This window comes from Lolium perenne, chromosome 2, assembly GCF_019359855.2.
Source record: "Lolium perenne isolate Kyuss_39 chromosome 2, Kyuss_2.0, whole genome shotgun sequence".
NCBI classification, from domain to species: Eukaryota; Viridiplantae; Streptophyta; class Magnoliopsida; order Poales; family Poaceae; genus Lolium; species Lolium perenne.
The window spans coordinates 177,342,450-177,359,490 of record NC_067245.2 but is presented as its reverse complement, the minus strand read 5'-3'; the positions used below and the strand labels follow the sequence as shown (position 1 = coordinate 177,359,490).

Here is a 17,041-nt window from a genome sequence, read left to right as displayed (position 1 = left end):
CTAAAGCTAGAGATCTTGCTAGAGCTAAGACTAAAGTGCTTATAAAGGAAAAGGCCAAATTTGGTGTTGATCATGAGAAACTTGTGAAGGATCTAGATGAACTAGACAAGGCTCACAAAGCCTTGAAGAGTGAATACTCTCTCCTCTCCAAGTCTTATGAGCAACTTCAAATTAGGCTTGCTTCATATGACATACCTAGTACCTCTACTCCTTCATGTGATCATGCAAATATTATTGAGGAAAATGCTAGGTTGAAGGATGAACTTGCTAAGGCCTCCTCTCCCCAAAGTAAATTGTCTTTGGATGATCTTTGGAGCAAGAAAAGGTCAAACAATGGGAAGGAGGGACTTGGCTATAATGCCAAGGCTAAAAAGGCAAACAAGAAAAAGGCCATGCCCGCACATGAGAAGGTCACCACTAATGGTGAAACCCCAAAGGGCAAAACCATTAATGATGATGGTGCGGGAATTGATAACCCTCACTATGTTCTTTTTAAAGATTATTATGGTGATGTTTATGCTAAATATGTTGGTCCATATGATGGTTATGTTGCTTGGTCTATTTGGGTACCAAAGACCCTTGTTGCTAACAAAAGAGGACCCATTGAAAAATGGGTACCTAAATCCAAGAATTGATCTCATGTAGGACTATGCCGCCGGAGGTTCAAAATGGGTACTTGATAGTGGATGTACAAGTCATATGACCGGCGGCAAGAACCTCGTCAAGGAGTTGAGGCCCAACATAAATGATATCACCGTCTCCTTTGGCGATAATTCTACATCCGAGGTATTGGGTTTTGGCAAGGTTGTGGTTGCACACAACATTACTCTTGTGGATGTCATGCTTGTCAAAACCCTTGGTTACAATTTGCTTTCCGTTTCCGCCCTTGGCAAGATGGGTTTTGTAACACCCCAACTTTTTTGCAAGCTTGTTTAATTATCCATAGTGCAAAAATTAGGGGGAACAAAAACTTTTTCTATAGACTAATTAACATGAATTGCCTTGATCTGTTTGTTATGATGAATTGCCTTGATCTGTTGGTAGATGAATTGTCATGATTTGCTTGTTGAGTTTTGTTTTGAGCTACCCTTAATAACAACACCTCTAGTGGTTAAACAAGCAACTCACTAAATAAAACACATGTGTGGCTTAGGAAGAATTGTTTTTCTTTTTACTACATCAAACCTCCCTCCTGATGGCAACATGAGTGTGCCTACTTATAAGATTCCAACTTTGGCAGTTGATCTCTTAGCACCCACAACTGTTTTTGGTGACCTCAGTGTATGTATCTCTTCTATACAACACCCTCTGCAACTTCCACATCTTACATGTCACATCCTCCACTTGCAACTCTTATAATCACTTGATCTGGTATCCTATCCAATGTTTCAGCACCAGATCACTTCTTCCTCTTTTACCTCTTGTGTTTATTTAATCCAAGTTTAATATCCACAAAACCAAGAGTAGGTATGATGGGTACATTTTGTAGCCACCATCTACCCTTGAGAACACTCCTTCCTAAATTAGTTTTCTTTCTCAAAAACCCTATTGTTTTTCTTCCCTGGTTTTAGCCACAAAAATCACTCCTTGTTATTAAAACTCCTTAAATGTTTTCTTCAAATAACAAGAGAGATTGTGGATGGTATTTTGTATCATCCCATTCCCTTCAACCCAAAAAGACTTTCTATAAAGGCATTTGATTTTCTTCCTTCTTTTAAGTGCATGGTTTTGTTACATGTGCCATCCTTGCACCTTTTGATAACACAAGGGAAAAATCTATTTGGCATTATTATGCAAGTAGACCCATTTTGTTTTAAAAATCATTGGATCTCTTTCAAAATGTTTTCAAAGGAAAGTTCAATATAAACCCTATCCAACATTTTGATCCACTCTCATAGTGGTGGAGACCCACCTCTGTAAAGTTCCAGATCTAATTAACAACTTCCATTCATTCATCACATCTCACTCTTGTATGGTTTACCATCATCATCTTGACCTCATGTTGATGGCTTATGCCACCATATTCATCCTTGTGAGTATGGTTATTTCACTCACCATCTCTCTTAGCCTTGCTCTACCATTATCTAAACCATCATCAACTCTTGGCCAAATTGACAATTTGATCAAAGTGCTTCATTCCTCAACATTGGCACCAATGTTTATTAACACCTCTCTCCTTTCATTCTTACTTCATCAAATCAACATTACCCATCTACCTTGGCATACTCATGCATTGTTGCATGTGGTCAATGCCAATCTTTTCAATTTTTAATTCAAATAAAAAGTTTTATTCTTCAACTATACCTTTGGATCTATTTTCATCTTATGTTTGTCACAACCAAAGTGGTGGGAATTATCCTTAGAGTACATATCACCTCACACTTCTTTTTATCTATATGAATCCACTCATATTCTTATCATCAATAAAGTCACTCATTGACGTCATCTCCTCATCATCATGCCTTGGCCTACACACATGGATGTTGTGCATCTCTTTGTTTGTTCACTTATGTTTGGCAAGGATGGAGCCGGCCATTGTCTATGCATGGCAATTTCGGCCAGCCATTCCTCTCTATTTTTCTTCCTCTACAAGACTTGCCTCCCAACTACCCCAATCAATAAATGAGCAGCCTCCCAACCCACCCAATCAATGAGGAGGCAGCCACCATCCTCCCTCTTTATAAGGAGCTTGGCCGGCCACACCTCCTCTCCTTTGCCTCATTTCTTTTCACTCCCTAGTATTTCCTCCACTCCCTCACACTCTCCTCCTCCACTTCCCCACGAAAATGGTGCTCCCCTTGCTCCCATGGCCGGCCATGGCCATGGCAAGCCACCAAGATGAAGCTCTCCCCTCCCTCAAGCTCATCCTCACCATGAGAGCCTCCCTCTCCTTCTTCTCCCTAACCCTAGATGGTTTTCTCTCCTCTTCTTCTTCCTCCATTGCTAAGATTGGATCTTGATGCAGGTGCATGTTGGTCTAAGCATGGAGAAGCTTGAGCTATCCTCAGATCTGAAGCTCTTGACCAAAGTTCGTCCAAAATCTTGCTGTAATTTCTGCCATCTTGCTGTTTCAGATTCTAGTACGATCTTGTAAAATCCGCCAAATCTTGTGTGCAGATCCAAATCGAGTGATTCAAAGTTCTGCAGATAGGTATTGAAAAGATCTACAACTTGGCGTTGGTCTCATCCTCAAATTCGTTACGGATTTTGCACGGTAAATAAAGTTCTGCAAACATGCAGAATCACTGTTTGTTAGATTTCTTCCGTTTTACAAAACCTTTTTGAGCAAACTCAACTGTGGGTGAAAGCTCTCTCCAGTATCTTCATTTTGGCGTTGGTTTCACTTCAAATGACCTCCTGAAATTGAAATGGTTCACAGATCAAGATCTGGTCAGATCTGACTTTGTCGAATTAAACCAGGAGCTTGGAAGCGAATTTTTGAATGAACCCAATTGGGTAAGAACCACCTATTCAATACCTTTCAGATGCAGCTGACCTCATATTTTTATGATTTGTGTATGATTTTTGATGAATTAAACTTGTTCTGTGTGTTCTGCAGACATGGCTGTTAGCTTTTAAATCATCAAAAATCCATTTTTGAACCTAATTGTGTGATTCCAATTATGTAGGATTACTGAATGTTTTCTTAATCATCTCAAACAAGATTCAAACCTTTATCTGTTCTGCAACTCCATAGTTAAAGCAAATGGTGAAAACATGCAGTAAACTTGTAAATCCAATTGTGAGAGTTTCAGAAACAATTTGAACCCAAATCCAATTGTGTGTGAATCTCTGTTTAAATATCTTTCGAATGCCAGTGGCCTCATATTTTTAGAATTTTTCTACGATTTATGGCTTACAGATCTTGTTTTCTGTACAGTCAGATTCAAAGAAATTCCTAAAATTGTAGGTTTAATATTTTTGGGTGATTCCAATTGGGTTAGTCTTATATTAGTACTGGCTATATAGGAAAAATATTATTAGTCTCTGTTAATACATATTTGTTGCTGTTAGTAATGTTTATGTGTGACATGCATTGTTGAAGCAAAACTTTTCGGTTTATTTGAAACCCTTGACCAACTCTTTTTAGTAGAGATGGGCAACCTTTGTTTTATGCTTGCAAAACAAAACCTCTGCAATTTAACTTTAGCTCTTTTGTTTTGCTTAAGTCTTCAAATGGTGGGGCATATCATTTGCTCCTATTCTTGTGTAGTGTTATGTAAGCTTCTTAAAATAGGGAGAATGATTGCCCGCTTTTCCAAAAATGTTTCAAATTATAATGTGAATGTTTTTGTTGCCAAACTAATGCACTTGTCATCTTTATGATGTTATCTACCAGGGGATATTTGGTTTATACCATGGTGATAACCGAGAGAGGCAATTCCTAAGTTGTGATGCACTCATACCTTTACTAGGTAAATAAAATGGGTTCTCTTGTAGTTGCTTTGTAGTATCTATAAGTTCTTTGTATGTTAGCCCGTAGTAAGGTGGTTAGCTATTGCTTGTTGATTGTTGAATGTTGCATGCTTGTTATGATTGGTGCAATGTGATTGATTGTGTTCCTTTTATATTTTCCGACGATAGATGCGAACGATTCCGGAGAAGAAGAAGAAGTGGTTCGGACAAGGATTTTATTTATATTGACGGGATTCTTATATTGATGAAGTTGAAGAAGTCCAGGGACAAATAAGCCAAGGCAAGCCATCTTTTGATCTCTGACTCGGTATCTAGTTGGATGTCATTTGTTGATATCCAAAGCACCTTGGTTCTATGTGTGTTGTTCTCCTTATTATTGTCATCTATGTATGGTTGCTAGTGGAGTACTCCCTAGTGGTGATACTCCACTATTGTCTTTGTGATATTGGGATGCATGGGATCATGGTCATGCTATTCCACTTGGTTATCTTGTATGCTCAACTTGAGCATGTCTCATCGCAAGATAATGACTTACACCACACCCACCCCCTTTGTAGTATAGAGGTATCAATGTCATGATCTCGGTATATTCTCAATGTGAGAGGAGTATGCCGTGTACACATTGGAGAGTATGTTGGATAGTGATACTCCACTATCTAAGTTGTATTTTTAGCACCACAAATCTGATTGTATAATCCTCCTTGGGTTGTCATAATACATGCTTACCTTAAGCAAGTATGATCCACTCCATTACATTTTTTTTCACCATCTATGGCGTGATGACTTCCATCTCGGCCGTAGTGCAATAGTAGTTCCACTCATGAAACTTTAGGTTGGGAACCCCTCAAGGTTTACCTTGTTGTAAATGTTTATGAAAACCTTGGGTGAGGCAAATCTTACCCAAGCGTATGGTTTATGAAAGGAAAGGATCTTGACAAAGATGGTTGGAAAGAGGAAAGTGTGTGTGACTTGGGTTTTTGAGAAAAACGACACATGGTTCTTTGTATTCGCCCGGAACAATTACACAGCGCAACCACATTATCCAAAGTGGGTACGGGCTTAGTTCGACGTCTGTTGAAATTGGCATGAGCACCCTTCACAACTTTCTAGGGAGGGTCACGATGACCTCTGACGCCGGGTTGCGCTCTGGAGGAGGCAATACACTGTAGTTGCCTATAGCCGGACGATTACTGAGGGTCTTCCGTCATGGCGCCGGAGATACGCTCAAAAGGAGGTATGCTGCCGGGGTGCCGGGAAGGGGTAAGCCCGCAGGGAAGGACTCATGTCAAGGGAGACGGGCGAAGGACTATGACCGATTATCCGAGCCTCGCATACTTTTGTATGTCGAACCGGGGATGATCCCGGCGGATTTATCGGTTTTTGTGGTGAAAGTGCGCACACTCTGCAGAGTTAAAACTATTCGAATAGCCGCGTCCGCGGTCATGGACGGTTGGGATGGCCGTTACAGAGCTGTGTCGAGTTTTGGTTTTGAAAATGATTTCCAAAGGAAATGCGTGAGTTGGAAGTACCGGAAGGGTACGGGAAAGATGTGGTGTCGACCACATGGAGATGGTCGAGGGTTTGGAATGTAAATTGGGTTGCTCCCTTCCTAGTGTTTCATGTAGAGGAACTTTTCTTTAACAAACATATAGAGATGTCATAGGACTTCCCTAGCATTCCCATCAAATGAGATGGCGGTATGCTAACTCTTCTCTAACAAAGATATAGAGATGTCATAGGACTTCCCTAGCAATCCCATCAAATGAGATGGTGGTATGCTAACTCTTCTTTAACAAAGATATAGAGATGTCATAGGACCACCATAGTGTCCGCATCACTTGAGATGCCGGTATGCTATATCAACAAGAGAAACTATTTCTCTTTCACATGCTTTATCCACGAGAGAAACTATTCTTCCTCTCTTGTCTTCTCTAGTTAGAATTGTTATCACCTTCTTGATGGTTTTGTGAGTACAATTCCAATGTACTCACAGCTTTGTCCCTGGCTATTTACTTGGCCAGACTTGGAGGAACACGATGGATGAAGAAGGAGTTGGCGACGTCTATGCGAGCTAGGAACGTCTTCCCAGTCAGTTGCCTGTAGGGTTATGGCAGATGACTTGGGTACTGCGCTGCTGAAGTGATGATGCTACTCTGATGTTTAGTTAGACCCTTCGAGGCTATTATGTAAGTATTGGTCATGTGACCATGTTGTAATTTTCTTATTCCGCTTTGTAATGGATGGTGTAATTTGATATCAGTTCGGTTATGTGTTCACGGCGCACTGATCATGGGATCGTGAACTGTATACATAACAGGGAATTTCGGACAGCTAGTCCGGGGTCCCCACAGAGCTGGTATCAGAGCTATCCTGACTGTAGGAGACCTTAGTTAGCATGGACGTTAGTTAGGAAAGAAGTATTTGGGAAAACTATTTACGAAACAAATTTTTTCTTTAGTCGGAAGCATAGCTTCTACTCCTCTTATTTGTTCAAAGCTTCTAAATTCTTATCTCTCCGCTTTATTAAAATGTGTGAAAATTCTTACTCTATTGTCTCATCCACGTCAAACCTACATATTGGGCGATGTCCCCAACTCAGACCCGGAGACTCGATGTCGAAGATGGATCAACTTTTTATGAAGTCTCACGTATCTCCAACAACAACTATTGAAGATTGGAGGCCGACTTAGTGTGCACATATAGGGATGATAACGTCATGTCTTTGGTTTTCACCAAAGTATGTCAAAGATCTGACCTTGTTCCTCCATGGGCTTGCACTTTTTGCAGTCATCAGGGATCAAGTCCTCAGTTTCTTGACTAGTCATTTTTTGGCCAGCCACGAGAAGATCTCGACTTCGGGAGCACCTCGACAGCTACCTCTCTCAAGACCTCATGTTTCCGGGATATCGAGACTAGAAGATCTACACAGTTTTTGCCTCCACCTCAACATCGACGAGACAACACCAGGCCTGCTTCGCCACCAACTGCTCCAAGAATTCTTATGGGAGACGCTGTCAACAAGATGAGGACGCCAACATATGTGACCAGCCCCCAAACCTATAGGATGGATAGGACAAACGCAATCGCTTCGATTGATCGAGCTACCCCCACGTATTAGGTATCTCTTGATACTTAGAGTGCCTTGTTTGTTGTGCTGATTGCTTGTAGTCCCCTCGTGTGCTGCCTTGAGTGTATTTTATTTGTTTGTTGTGTGTATGATTGTCTTGCTCTTTCGATCTGAAAAACATTCTTAGTGTGATAACCCAGCGTAGGAAGCCTCCCTAAGATGTTTTCACCCTCACCTACCTCGCCGATGTATTGCTAACTGCTAGTTAGTTGGATAGGTTAACGGAAGACTCTAACTCTAAACCCGTTAACAGTTGTTTTTCGACCATCAGAAAAACTAACCCCAAACCCCTATCTACACTGGCTACCTTCAAGATCAGCTGAAGCATCTCTACTACGCCAAGAAAGCAGAAGCCCCTACCTTCAAGAGTGACTGCACCTCTGCGAGAAGACATACTAACTTAGTCTAACCTTGGAGTAATCGCGCTAACCTCGAGGATAACTTCTTGAAAACCACTCTCTAACACACCGTCTAACAAGCTGAGAGAACAATAGCGTCAAAGCCAAGCTACATCGCATGGTTCATCTCGTCATCATCAAGTGAAGACTCTTGAAGATACCTCAAGACTCAAGATTAGGTGTAGTTTACCCGCTCACTTCTTAGCTGGTATAAGTCAACAACGACCCTCAAGCTGAAGATTGCCTCCGACGACCTTTGTTGTTGCTTCATATGGATACCCACGAGGAGTTTCATCAACTTACTAACTTACTGCGCGTCATATGGTTTAGTTAACACCGTGAGTGCCTCTTGAAGTTGTGGTCTGCACGTCGCCCCTGAAGATTCTTCAACTGAGTACGGAAGATCGACAACTTCTTCAGAAGCCCCAGACAAGAACTACAAGGAAGAAGCTCTGAGTTTTTCCGAAAGCCCGATGAAAAATCTTAAGGGTGGAAGACTTCGTCTTCCACTAAAAATTGGAGCTGACCCTAAATTTTTTTAAACCTTTCTAAAAACACCGTTGGAAACTTGGGATGCACTAACCCCTCTTGAAGCCGTGGACTACACAACGCTCTCTGAAGATGTTCGACTCAGGACGAGGGATCAATGGCTTCTCCAAGAATCGCCCGACAAGACCCGTGGCCGAAGCTTACATTTTTTTTAACGCCCTTCCCCGATGAACAATTTTAAGGGTGGAAGACTTTGTCTTCCACTAGAATTTAAAGCTAACTCTAAAAAGTTTTCAACCCTGCTAAAGCACCGTTGGGGTGCACTAACTTCTCCGAAATCATGGACTCTGCTAGGATCGCTAAGAAGCTACAGATCTAACACCGGCATGGAGTAGTCAACCTCTTCATGAAGCTTGCCATCGGCAGAAATCCATCATGTCTCCCAGAAGATGAAGCAACGACCTTCTCAACAATGGCACATCTACAGAAGAATGGAGTCTAACTTTAGCTAAACTTTGAAACCTCTCTAGTTCTATGCTTAGTAATCTCGGGACGAGATTATTTTAAGGGTGGAAGATCTGTAACACCCCAACTTTTTTGCAAGCTTGTTTAATTATCCATAGTGCAAAAATTAGGGGGAACAAAAACTTTTTCTATAGACTAATTAACATGAATTGCCTTGATCTGTTTGTTATGATGAATTGCCTTGATCTGTTGGTAGATGAATTGTCATGATTTGCTTGTTGAGTTTTGTTTTGAGCTACCCTTAATAACAACACCTCTAGTGGTTAAACAAGCAACTCACTAAATAAAACACATGTGTGGCTTAGGAAGAATTGTTTTTCTTTTTACTACATCAAACCTCCCTCCTGATGGCAACATGAGTGTGCCTACTTATAAGATTCCAACTTTGGCAGTTGATCTCTTAGCACCCACAACTGTTTTTGGTGACCTCAGTGCATGTATCTCTTCTATACAACACCCTCTGCAACTTCCACATCTTACATGTCACATCCTCCACTTGCAACTCTTATAATCACTTGATCTGGTATCCTATCCAATGTTTCAGCACCAGATCACTTCTTCCTCTTTTACCTCTTGTGTTTATTTAATCCAAGTTTAATATCCACAAAACCAAGAGTAGGTATGATGGGTACATTTTGTAGCCACCATCTACCCTTGAGAACACTCCTTCCTAAATTAGTTTTCTTTCTCAAAAACCCTATTGTTTTTCTTCCCTGGTTTTAGCCACAAAAATCACTCCTTGTTATTAAAACTCCTTAAATGTTTTCTTCAAATAACAAGAGAGATTGTGGATGGTATTTTGTATCATCCCATTCCCTTCAACCCAAAAAGACTTTCTATAAAGGCATTTGATTTTCTTCCTTCTTTTAAGTGCATGGTTTTGTTACATGTGCCATCCTTGCACCTTTTGATAACACAAGGGAAAAATCTATTTGGCATTATTATGCAAGTAGACCCATTTTGTTTTAAAAATCATTGGATCTCTTTCAAAATGTTTTCAAAGGAAAGTTCAATATAAACCCTATCCAACATTTTGATCCACTCTCATAGTGGTGGAGACCCACCTCTGTAAAGTTCCAGATCTAATTAACAACTTCCATTCATTCATCACATCTCACTCTTGTATGGTTTACCATCATCATCTTGACCTCATGTTGATGGCTTATGCCACCATATTCATCCTTGTGAGTATGGTTATTTCACTCACCATCTCTCTTAGCCTTGCTCTACCATTATCTAAACCATCATCAACTCTTGGCCAAATTGACAATTTGATCAAAGTGCTTCATTCCTCAACATTGGCACCAATGTTTATTAACACCTCTCTCCTTTCATTCTTACTTCATCAAATCAACATTACCCATCTACCTTGGCATACTCATGCATTGTTGCATGTGGTCAATGCCAATCTTTTCAATTTTTAATTCAAATAAAAAGTTTTATTCTTCAACTATACCTTTGGATCTATTTTCATCTTATGTTTGTCACAACCAAAGTGGTGGGAATTATCCTTAGAGTACATATCACCTCACACTTCTTTTTATCTATATGAATCCACTCATATTCTTATCATCAATAAAGTCACTCATTGACGTCATCTCCTCATCATCATGCCTTGGCCTACACACATGGATGTTGTGCATCTCTTTGTTTGTTCACTTATGTTTGGTAAGGATGGAGCCGGCCATTGTCTATGCATGGCAATTTCGGCCAGCCATTCCTCTCTATTTTTCTTCCTCTACAAGACTTGCCTCCCAACTACCCCAATCAATAAATGAGCAGCCTCCCAACCCACCCAATCAATGAGGAGGCAGCCACCATCCTCCCTCTTTATAAGGAGCTTGGCCGGCCACACCTCCTCTCCTTTGCCTCATTTCTTTTCACTCCCTAGTATTTCCTCCACTCCCTCACACTCTCCTCCTCCACTTCCCCACGAAAATGGTGCTCCCCTTGCTCCCATGGCCGGCCATGGCCATGGCAAGCCACCAAGATGAAGCTCTCCCCCTCCCTCAAGCTCATCCTCACCATGAGAGCCTCCCTCTCCTTCTTCTCCCTAACCCTAGATGGTTTTCTCTCCTCTTCTTCTTCCTCCATTGCTAAGATTGGATCTTGATGCAGGTGCATGTTGGTCTAAGCATGGAGAAGCTTGAGCTATCCTCAGATCTGAAGCTCTTGACCAAAGTTCGTCCAAAATCTTGCTGTAATTTCTGCCATCTTGCTGTTTCAGATTCTAGTACGATCTTGTAAAATCCGCCAAATCTCGTGTGCAGATCCAAATTGAGTGATTCAAAGTTTCGCAGATAGGTATTGAAAAGATCTACAACTTGGCGTTGGTCTCATCCTCAAATTCGTTACGGATTTTGCACGGTAAATAAAGTTCTGCAAACATGCAGAATCACTGTTTGTTAGATTTCTTCCGTTTTACAAAACCTTTTTGAGCAAACTCAACTGTGGGTGAAAGCTCTCTCCAGTATCTTCATTTTGGCATTGGTTTCACTTCAAATGACCTCCTGAAATTGAAATGGTTCACAGATCAAGATCTGGTCAGATCTGACTTTGTCGAATTAAACCAGGAGCTTGGAAGCGAATTTTTGAATGAACCCAATTGGGTAAGAACCACCTATTCAATACCTTTCAGATGCAGCTGACCTCATATTTTTATGATTTGTGTATGATTTTTGATGAATTAAACTTGTTCTGTGTGTTCTGCAGACATGGCTGTTAGCTTTTAAATCATCAAAAATCCATTTTTGAACCTAATTGTGTGATTCCAATTATGTAGGATTACTGAATGTTTTCTTAATCATCTCAAACAAGATTCAAACCTTTATCTGTTCTGCAACTCCATAGTTAAAGCAAATGGTGAAAACATGCAGTAAACTTGTAAATCCAATTGTGAGAGTTTCAGAAACAATTTGAACCCAAATCCAATTGTGTGTGAATCTCTGTTTAAATATCTTTCGAATGCCAGTGGCCTCATATTTTTAGAATTTTTCTACGATTTATGGCTTACAGATCTTGTTTTCTGTACAGTCAGATTCAAAGAAATTCCTAAAATTGTAGGTTTAATATTTTTGGGTGATTCCAATTGGGTTAGTCTTATATTAGTACTGGCTATATAGGAAAAATATTATTAGTCTCTGTTAATACATATTTGTTGCTGTTAGTAATGTTTATGTGTGACATGCATTGTTGAAGCAAAACTTTTCGGTTTATTTGAAACCCTTGACCAACTCTTTTTAGTAGAGATGGGCAACCTTTGTTTTATGCTTGCAAAACAAAACCTCTGCAATTTAACTTTAGCTCTTTTGTTTTGCTTAAGTCTTCAAATGGTGGGGCATATCATTTGCTCCTATTCTTGTGTAGTGTTATGTAAGCTTCTTAAAATAGGGAGAATGATTGCCCGCTTTTCCAAAAATGTTTCAAATTATAATGTGAATGTTTTTGTTGCCAAACTAATGCACTTGTCATCTTTATGATGTTATCTACCAGGGGATATTTGGTTTATACCATGGTGATAACCGAGAGAGGCAATTCCTAAGTTGTGATGCACTCATACCTTTACTAGGTAAATAAAATGGGTTCTCTTTTAGTTGCTTTGTAGTATCTATAAGTTCTTTGTATGTTAGCCCGTAGTAAGGTGGTTAGCTATTGCTTGTTGATTGTTGAATGTTGCATGCTTGTTATGATTGGTGCAATGTGATTGATTGTGTTCCTTTTATATTTTCCGACGATAGATGCGAACGATTCCGGAGAAGAAGAAGAAGTGGTTCGGACAAGGATTTTATTTATATTGACGGGATTCTTATATTGATGAAGTTGAAGAAGTCCAGGGACAAATAAGCCAAGGCAAGCCATCTTTTGATCTCTGATTCGGTATCTAGTTGGATGTCATTTGTTGATATCCAAAGCACCTTGGTTCTATGTGTGTTGTTCTCCTTATTATTGTCATCTATGTATGGTTACTAGTGGAGTACTCCCTAGTGGTGATACTCCACTATTGTCTTTGTGATATTGGGATGCATGGGATCATGGTCATGCTATTCCACTTGGTTATCTTGTATGCTCAACTTGAGCATGTCTCATCGCAAGATAATGACTTACACCACACCCACCCCCTTTGTAGTATAGAGGTATCAATGTCATGATCTCGGTATATTCTCAATGTGAGAGGAGTATGCCGTGTACACATTGGAGAGTATGTTGGATAGTGATACTCCACTATCTAAGTTGTATTTTTAGCACCACAAATCTGATTGTATAATCCTCCTTGGGTTGTCATAATACATGCTTACCTTAAGAAAGTATGATCCACTCCATTACATTTTTTTTCACCATCTATGGCGTGATGACTTCCATCTCGGCCGTAGTGCAATAGTAGTTCCACTCATGAAACTTTAGGTTGGGAACCCCTCAAGGTTTACCTTGTTGTAAATGTTTATGAAAACCTTGGGTGAGGCAAATCTTACCCAAGCGTATGGTTTATGAAAGGAAAGGATCTTGACAAAGATGGTTGGAAAGAGGAAAGTGTGTGTGACTTGGGTTTTTGAGAAAAACGACACATGGTTCTTTGTATTCGCCCGGAACAATTACACAGCGCAACCACATTATCCAAAGTGGGTACGGGCTTAGTTCGACGTACGTTGAAATTGGCATGAGCACCCTTCACAACTTTCTAGGGAGGGTCACGACGACCTCGACGCCGGGTTGCGCTCGGAGGAGGCAATACACCGTAGTTGCCTATAGCCGGACGACATCGAGGGTCTTCCGTCATGGCGCCGGAGATACGCTCAAAAGGAGGTATGCTGCCGGGGTGCCGGGAAGGGGTAAGCCCGCAGGGAAGGACTCATGTCAAGGGAGACGGGCGAAGGACTATGACCGATTATCCGAGCCTCGCATACTTTTGTATGTCGAACCGGGGATGATCCCGGCGGATTTATCGGTTTTTGTGGTGAAAGTGCGCACACTCTGCAGAGTTAAAACTATTCGAATAGCCGCGTCCGCGGTCATGGACGGTTGGGATGGCCGTTACGTAGCTGTGTCGAGTTTTGGTTTTGAAAATGATTTCCAAAGGAAATGCGTGAGTTGGAAATCTTAGGAAGGGTACGGGAAAGATGTGGTGTCGACCACATGGAGATGGTCGAGGGTTTGGAATGTAAATTGGGTTGCTCCCTTCCTAGTGTTTCATGTAGAGGAACTTTTCTTTAACAAACATATAGAGATGTCATAGGACTTCCCTAGCATTCCCATCAAATGAGATGGCGGTATGCTAACTCTTCTCTAACAAAGATATAGAGATGTCATAGGACTTCCCTAGCAATCCCATCAAATGAGATGGTGGTATGCTAACTCTTCTTTAACAAAGATATAGAGATGTCATAGGACCACCATAGTGTCCGCATCACTTGAGATGCCGGTATGCTATATCAACAAGAGAAACTATTTCTCTTTCACATGCTTTATCCACGAGAGAAACTATTCTTCCTCTCTTGTCTTCTCTAGTTAGAATTGTTATCACCTTCTTGATGGTTTTGTGAGTACAATTCCAATGTACTCACGGCTTTGTCCCTGGCTATTTACTTGGCCAGACTTGGAGGAACACGATGGATGAAGAAGGAGTTGGCGACGTCTATGCGAGCTAGGAACGTCTTCCCAGTCAGTTGCCTGTAGGGTTATGGCAGATGACTTGGGTACTGCGCTGCTGAAGTGATGATGCTACTCTGATGTTTAGTTAGACCCTTCGAGGCTATTATGTAAGTATTGGTCATGTGACCATGTTGTAATTTTCTTATTCCGCTTTGTAATGGATGGTGTAATTTGATATCAGTTCGGTTATGTGTTCACGGCGCACTGATCATGGGATCGTGAACTGTATACATAACAGGGAATTTCGGACAGCTAGTCCGGGGTCCCCACAGGTTTCGCCGTCTTTATTGATAATGATATTGTGGTCCTCTTGTGGAGAAAGACTCTAAAAGTCGCTTTCGTTGGGTATCGCGAACACAACTTGTATGTGGTGGACTTCTCGGGGACCACCACGACAAGTGCGATGTGCCTATTCGGAAAGGCGGACGTGGGTTGGTTGTGGCATCGCCGCCTAGCCCATGTCAACATGAGAACTTTGCAAAGTCTTCACAAGGGGAACCATATTGTGGGACTAATGGAAAATGTGTCTTTTGCCAAAGATCGTGTTTGTAGGGCTCGTGTTGAAGGCAAAATGCATGACTCTCCGCATCCAAGCAAGAACATCATCTCTTCCAAGAGGATCTTGGAGCTCCTTCATGTGGATCTCTTTGGTCCCGTTACTCATGCAAGTCTTGGTGCGAAGAAACATTGCTTGGTGATTGTTGATGACTACTCAAGATACACTTGGGTCTACTTTCTCAAGACGAAAGATGAGACTCAACAAATATTCATTGACTTTGCTACCGAGGTGCAACGCCAACACAACCTCCTCATTATGGCAATAAGAAGTGACAACGGCTCCGAGTTCAAGAACTATACACTCAATGATTTTCTTAGTGATGAGGGGATTCGACGTCAATATTCCGCTGCTTACACCCCTCAACAAAATGGTGTTGCGGAGAGGAAGAACCAGACTCTTATGTATATGGCAAGATCTATGATGGCGGAGTATAAATCCCGCTATAACTTTTGGGCCGAAGCCATCTCCATCGCGTGTCACTCCTCTAACCGGCTCTATCTCCGCAAGGGCTTGAACAAGACTCCATATGAAATACTCACCGGGAACAATCCTAATATCTCATACTTCAAGGTATTCGGGTGTAAGTGTTTCTACAAAATCAAAGGAGTTCGTTTATCTAAATTTGCTCCTAAAGCTTTGGAGGGTATATTTGTTGGTTACGATGCCGAATCTCACACTTATAGAATGTTTGATATATCCTCCGGGATCATCATCGAATCTAGTAGTGTGAAGTTCGAAGAAAATGATGGCTCCCAAGTGGGGCAAGTTGATGTATGTGCAGGTGATGAAATACCTCAAGATGCCATAGTAAGAGTGGGTGTGGGATTTTTCCGCCCCATTGAGGGACACGGTGTGGCGTCTCGGGAAGGACTATGCTCTACCACGGTGAAGCCCTCATATTCTCAACATCGACAAACCCCATCAAGTGAAGCAAATGATGAACCAACCCAGGAACAAGAACAAGACCCTCCCTCTTGTGTGCAAGATCAAGGACAAGATCAAGGACAAGATCAAGGCCAAGATCAACCAAGAATTCATGATGGCTCCGACGAGTATCCATTTGATATTTGCTCCGCACCAAATGATGTCCAAGATCAAGCACATGAGGTTGAGCACTCTCAAGAAATTGAAGTTGCTCAAGTTGAAGGTCAAGACGGGGACCCAAAAGATCAAGTTGATCAAGTGATACCTCCAAGGCCAAGAAGAACCAAGGAGGAGATCGAGGCCCGTCGTCTAGCAAGAAGAGATAGGAACCTTGAACTTCGTGGACACACACATGACAAGGTTCTTGGTGATGTAAGGGCAAAGGTTTCCACAAGAAGGCAATTGGCTAACTTTAGCAATCATCATGCTTATATCTCCTTAGTGGAACCCAAGAAAGTATTTGAAGCCCTTGAAGATTTGGATTGGTTGGAAGCTATGCACGAAGAACTCAACAACTTCAAGCGCAACAAAGTATGGACCTTAGTAGAGAAGCCAAAGGGGTGCCGCAATGTTATAGACACTAAATGGATCTTCAAGAACAAGCAAGATGAGTTTGGAAATGTTGTGAGGAACAAGGCAAGATTGGTGGCTCAAGGGTTCTCTCAAGTTGAAGGAATTGACTTTGGAGAAACCTATGCTCCCGTGGCTCGCCTTGAGTCCATCCGTATCCTTCTTGCTTATGCATCGCATCATAACTTTAAGTTACAACAAATGGATGTGAAAAGTGCATTTCTTAATGGTCCTTTGCATGAAGAGGTTTATGTTAAGCAACCCCCGGGGTTTGAGGATCTCAACTTCCCTAACCATGTCTACAAGCTTGATAAAGCTCTTTATGGTCTCAAACAAGCTCCTAGAGCTTGGTATGAGCACCTTAAAGAATTATTGGTAGACCGTGGG

The 17,041-nt window shown here is 41.4% G+C and overlaps 1 long non-coding RNA gene across 2 annotated transcripts; it reads left to right on the top strand.

Moving 5' to 3' along the window:
- The first annotated feature begins 2,698 nt into the window (after positions 1 to 2,698).
- Positions 2,699 to 14,798, top strand: LOC127334009 (uncharacterized). 2 transcript variants are annotated; one of them, XR_011752159.1, is made up of 8 exons: positions 2,699 to 3,028; positions 3,118 to 3,214; positions 3,319 to 3,456; positions 4,340 to 4,415; positions 4,585 to 4,696; positions 12,448 to 12,523; positions 12,693 to 12,804; positions 14,544 to 14,798. It is a non-coding gene; the product is annotated as an uncharacterized lncRNA (long non-coding RNA). The 2 variants fall into 2 exon arrangements; XR_011752158.1 differs by having other exon boundaries at positions 2,703 to 3,028; positions 3,380 to 3,456.
- The last annotated feature ends 2,243 nt before the right edge of the window (positions 14,799 to 17,041 follow it).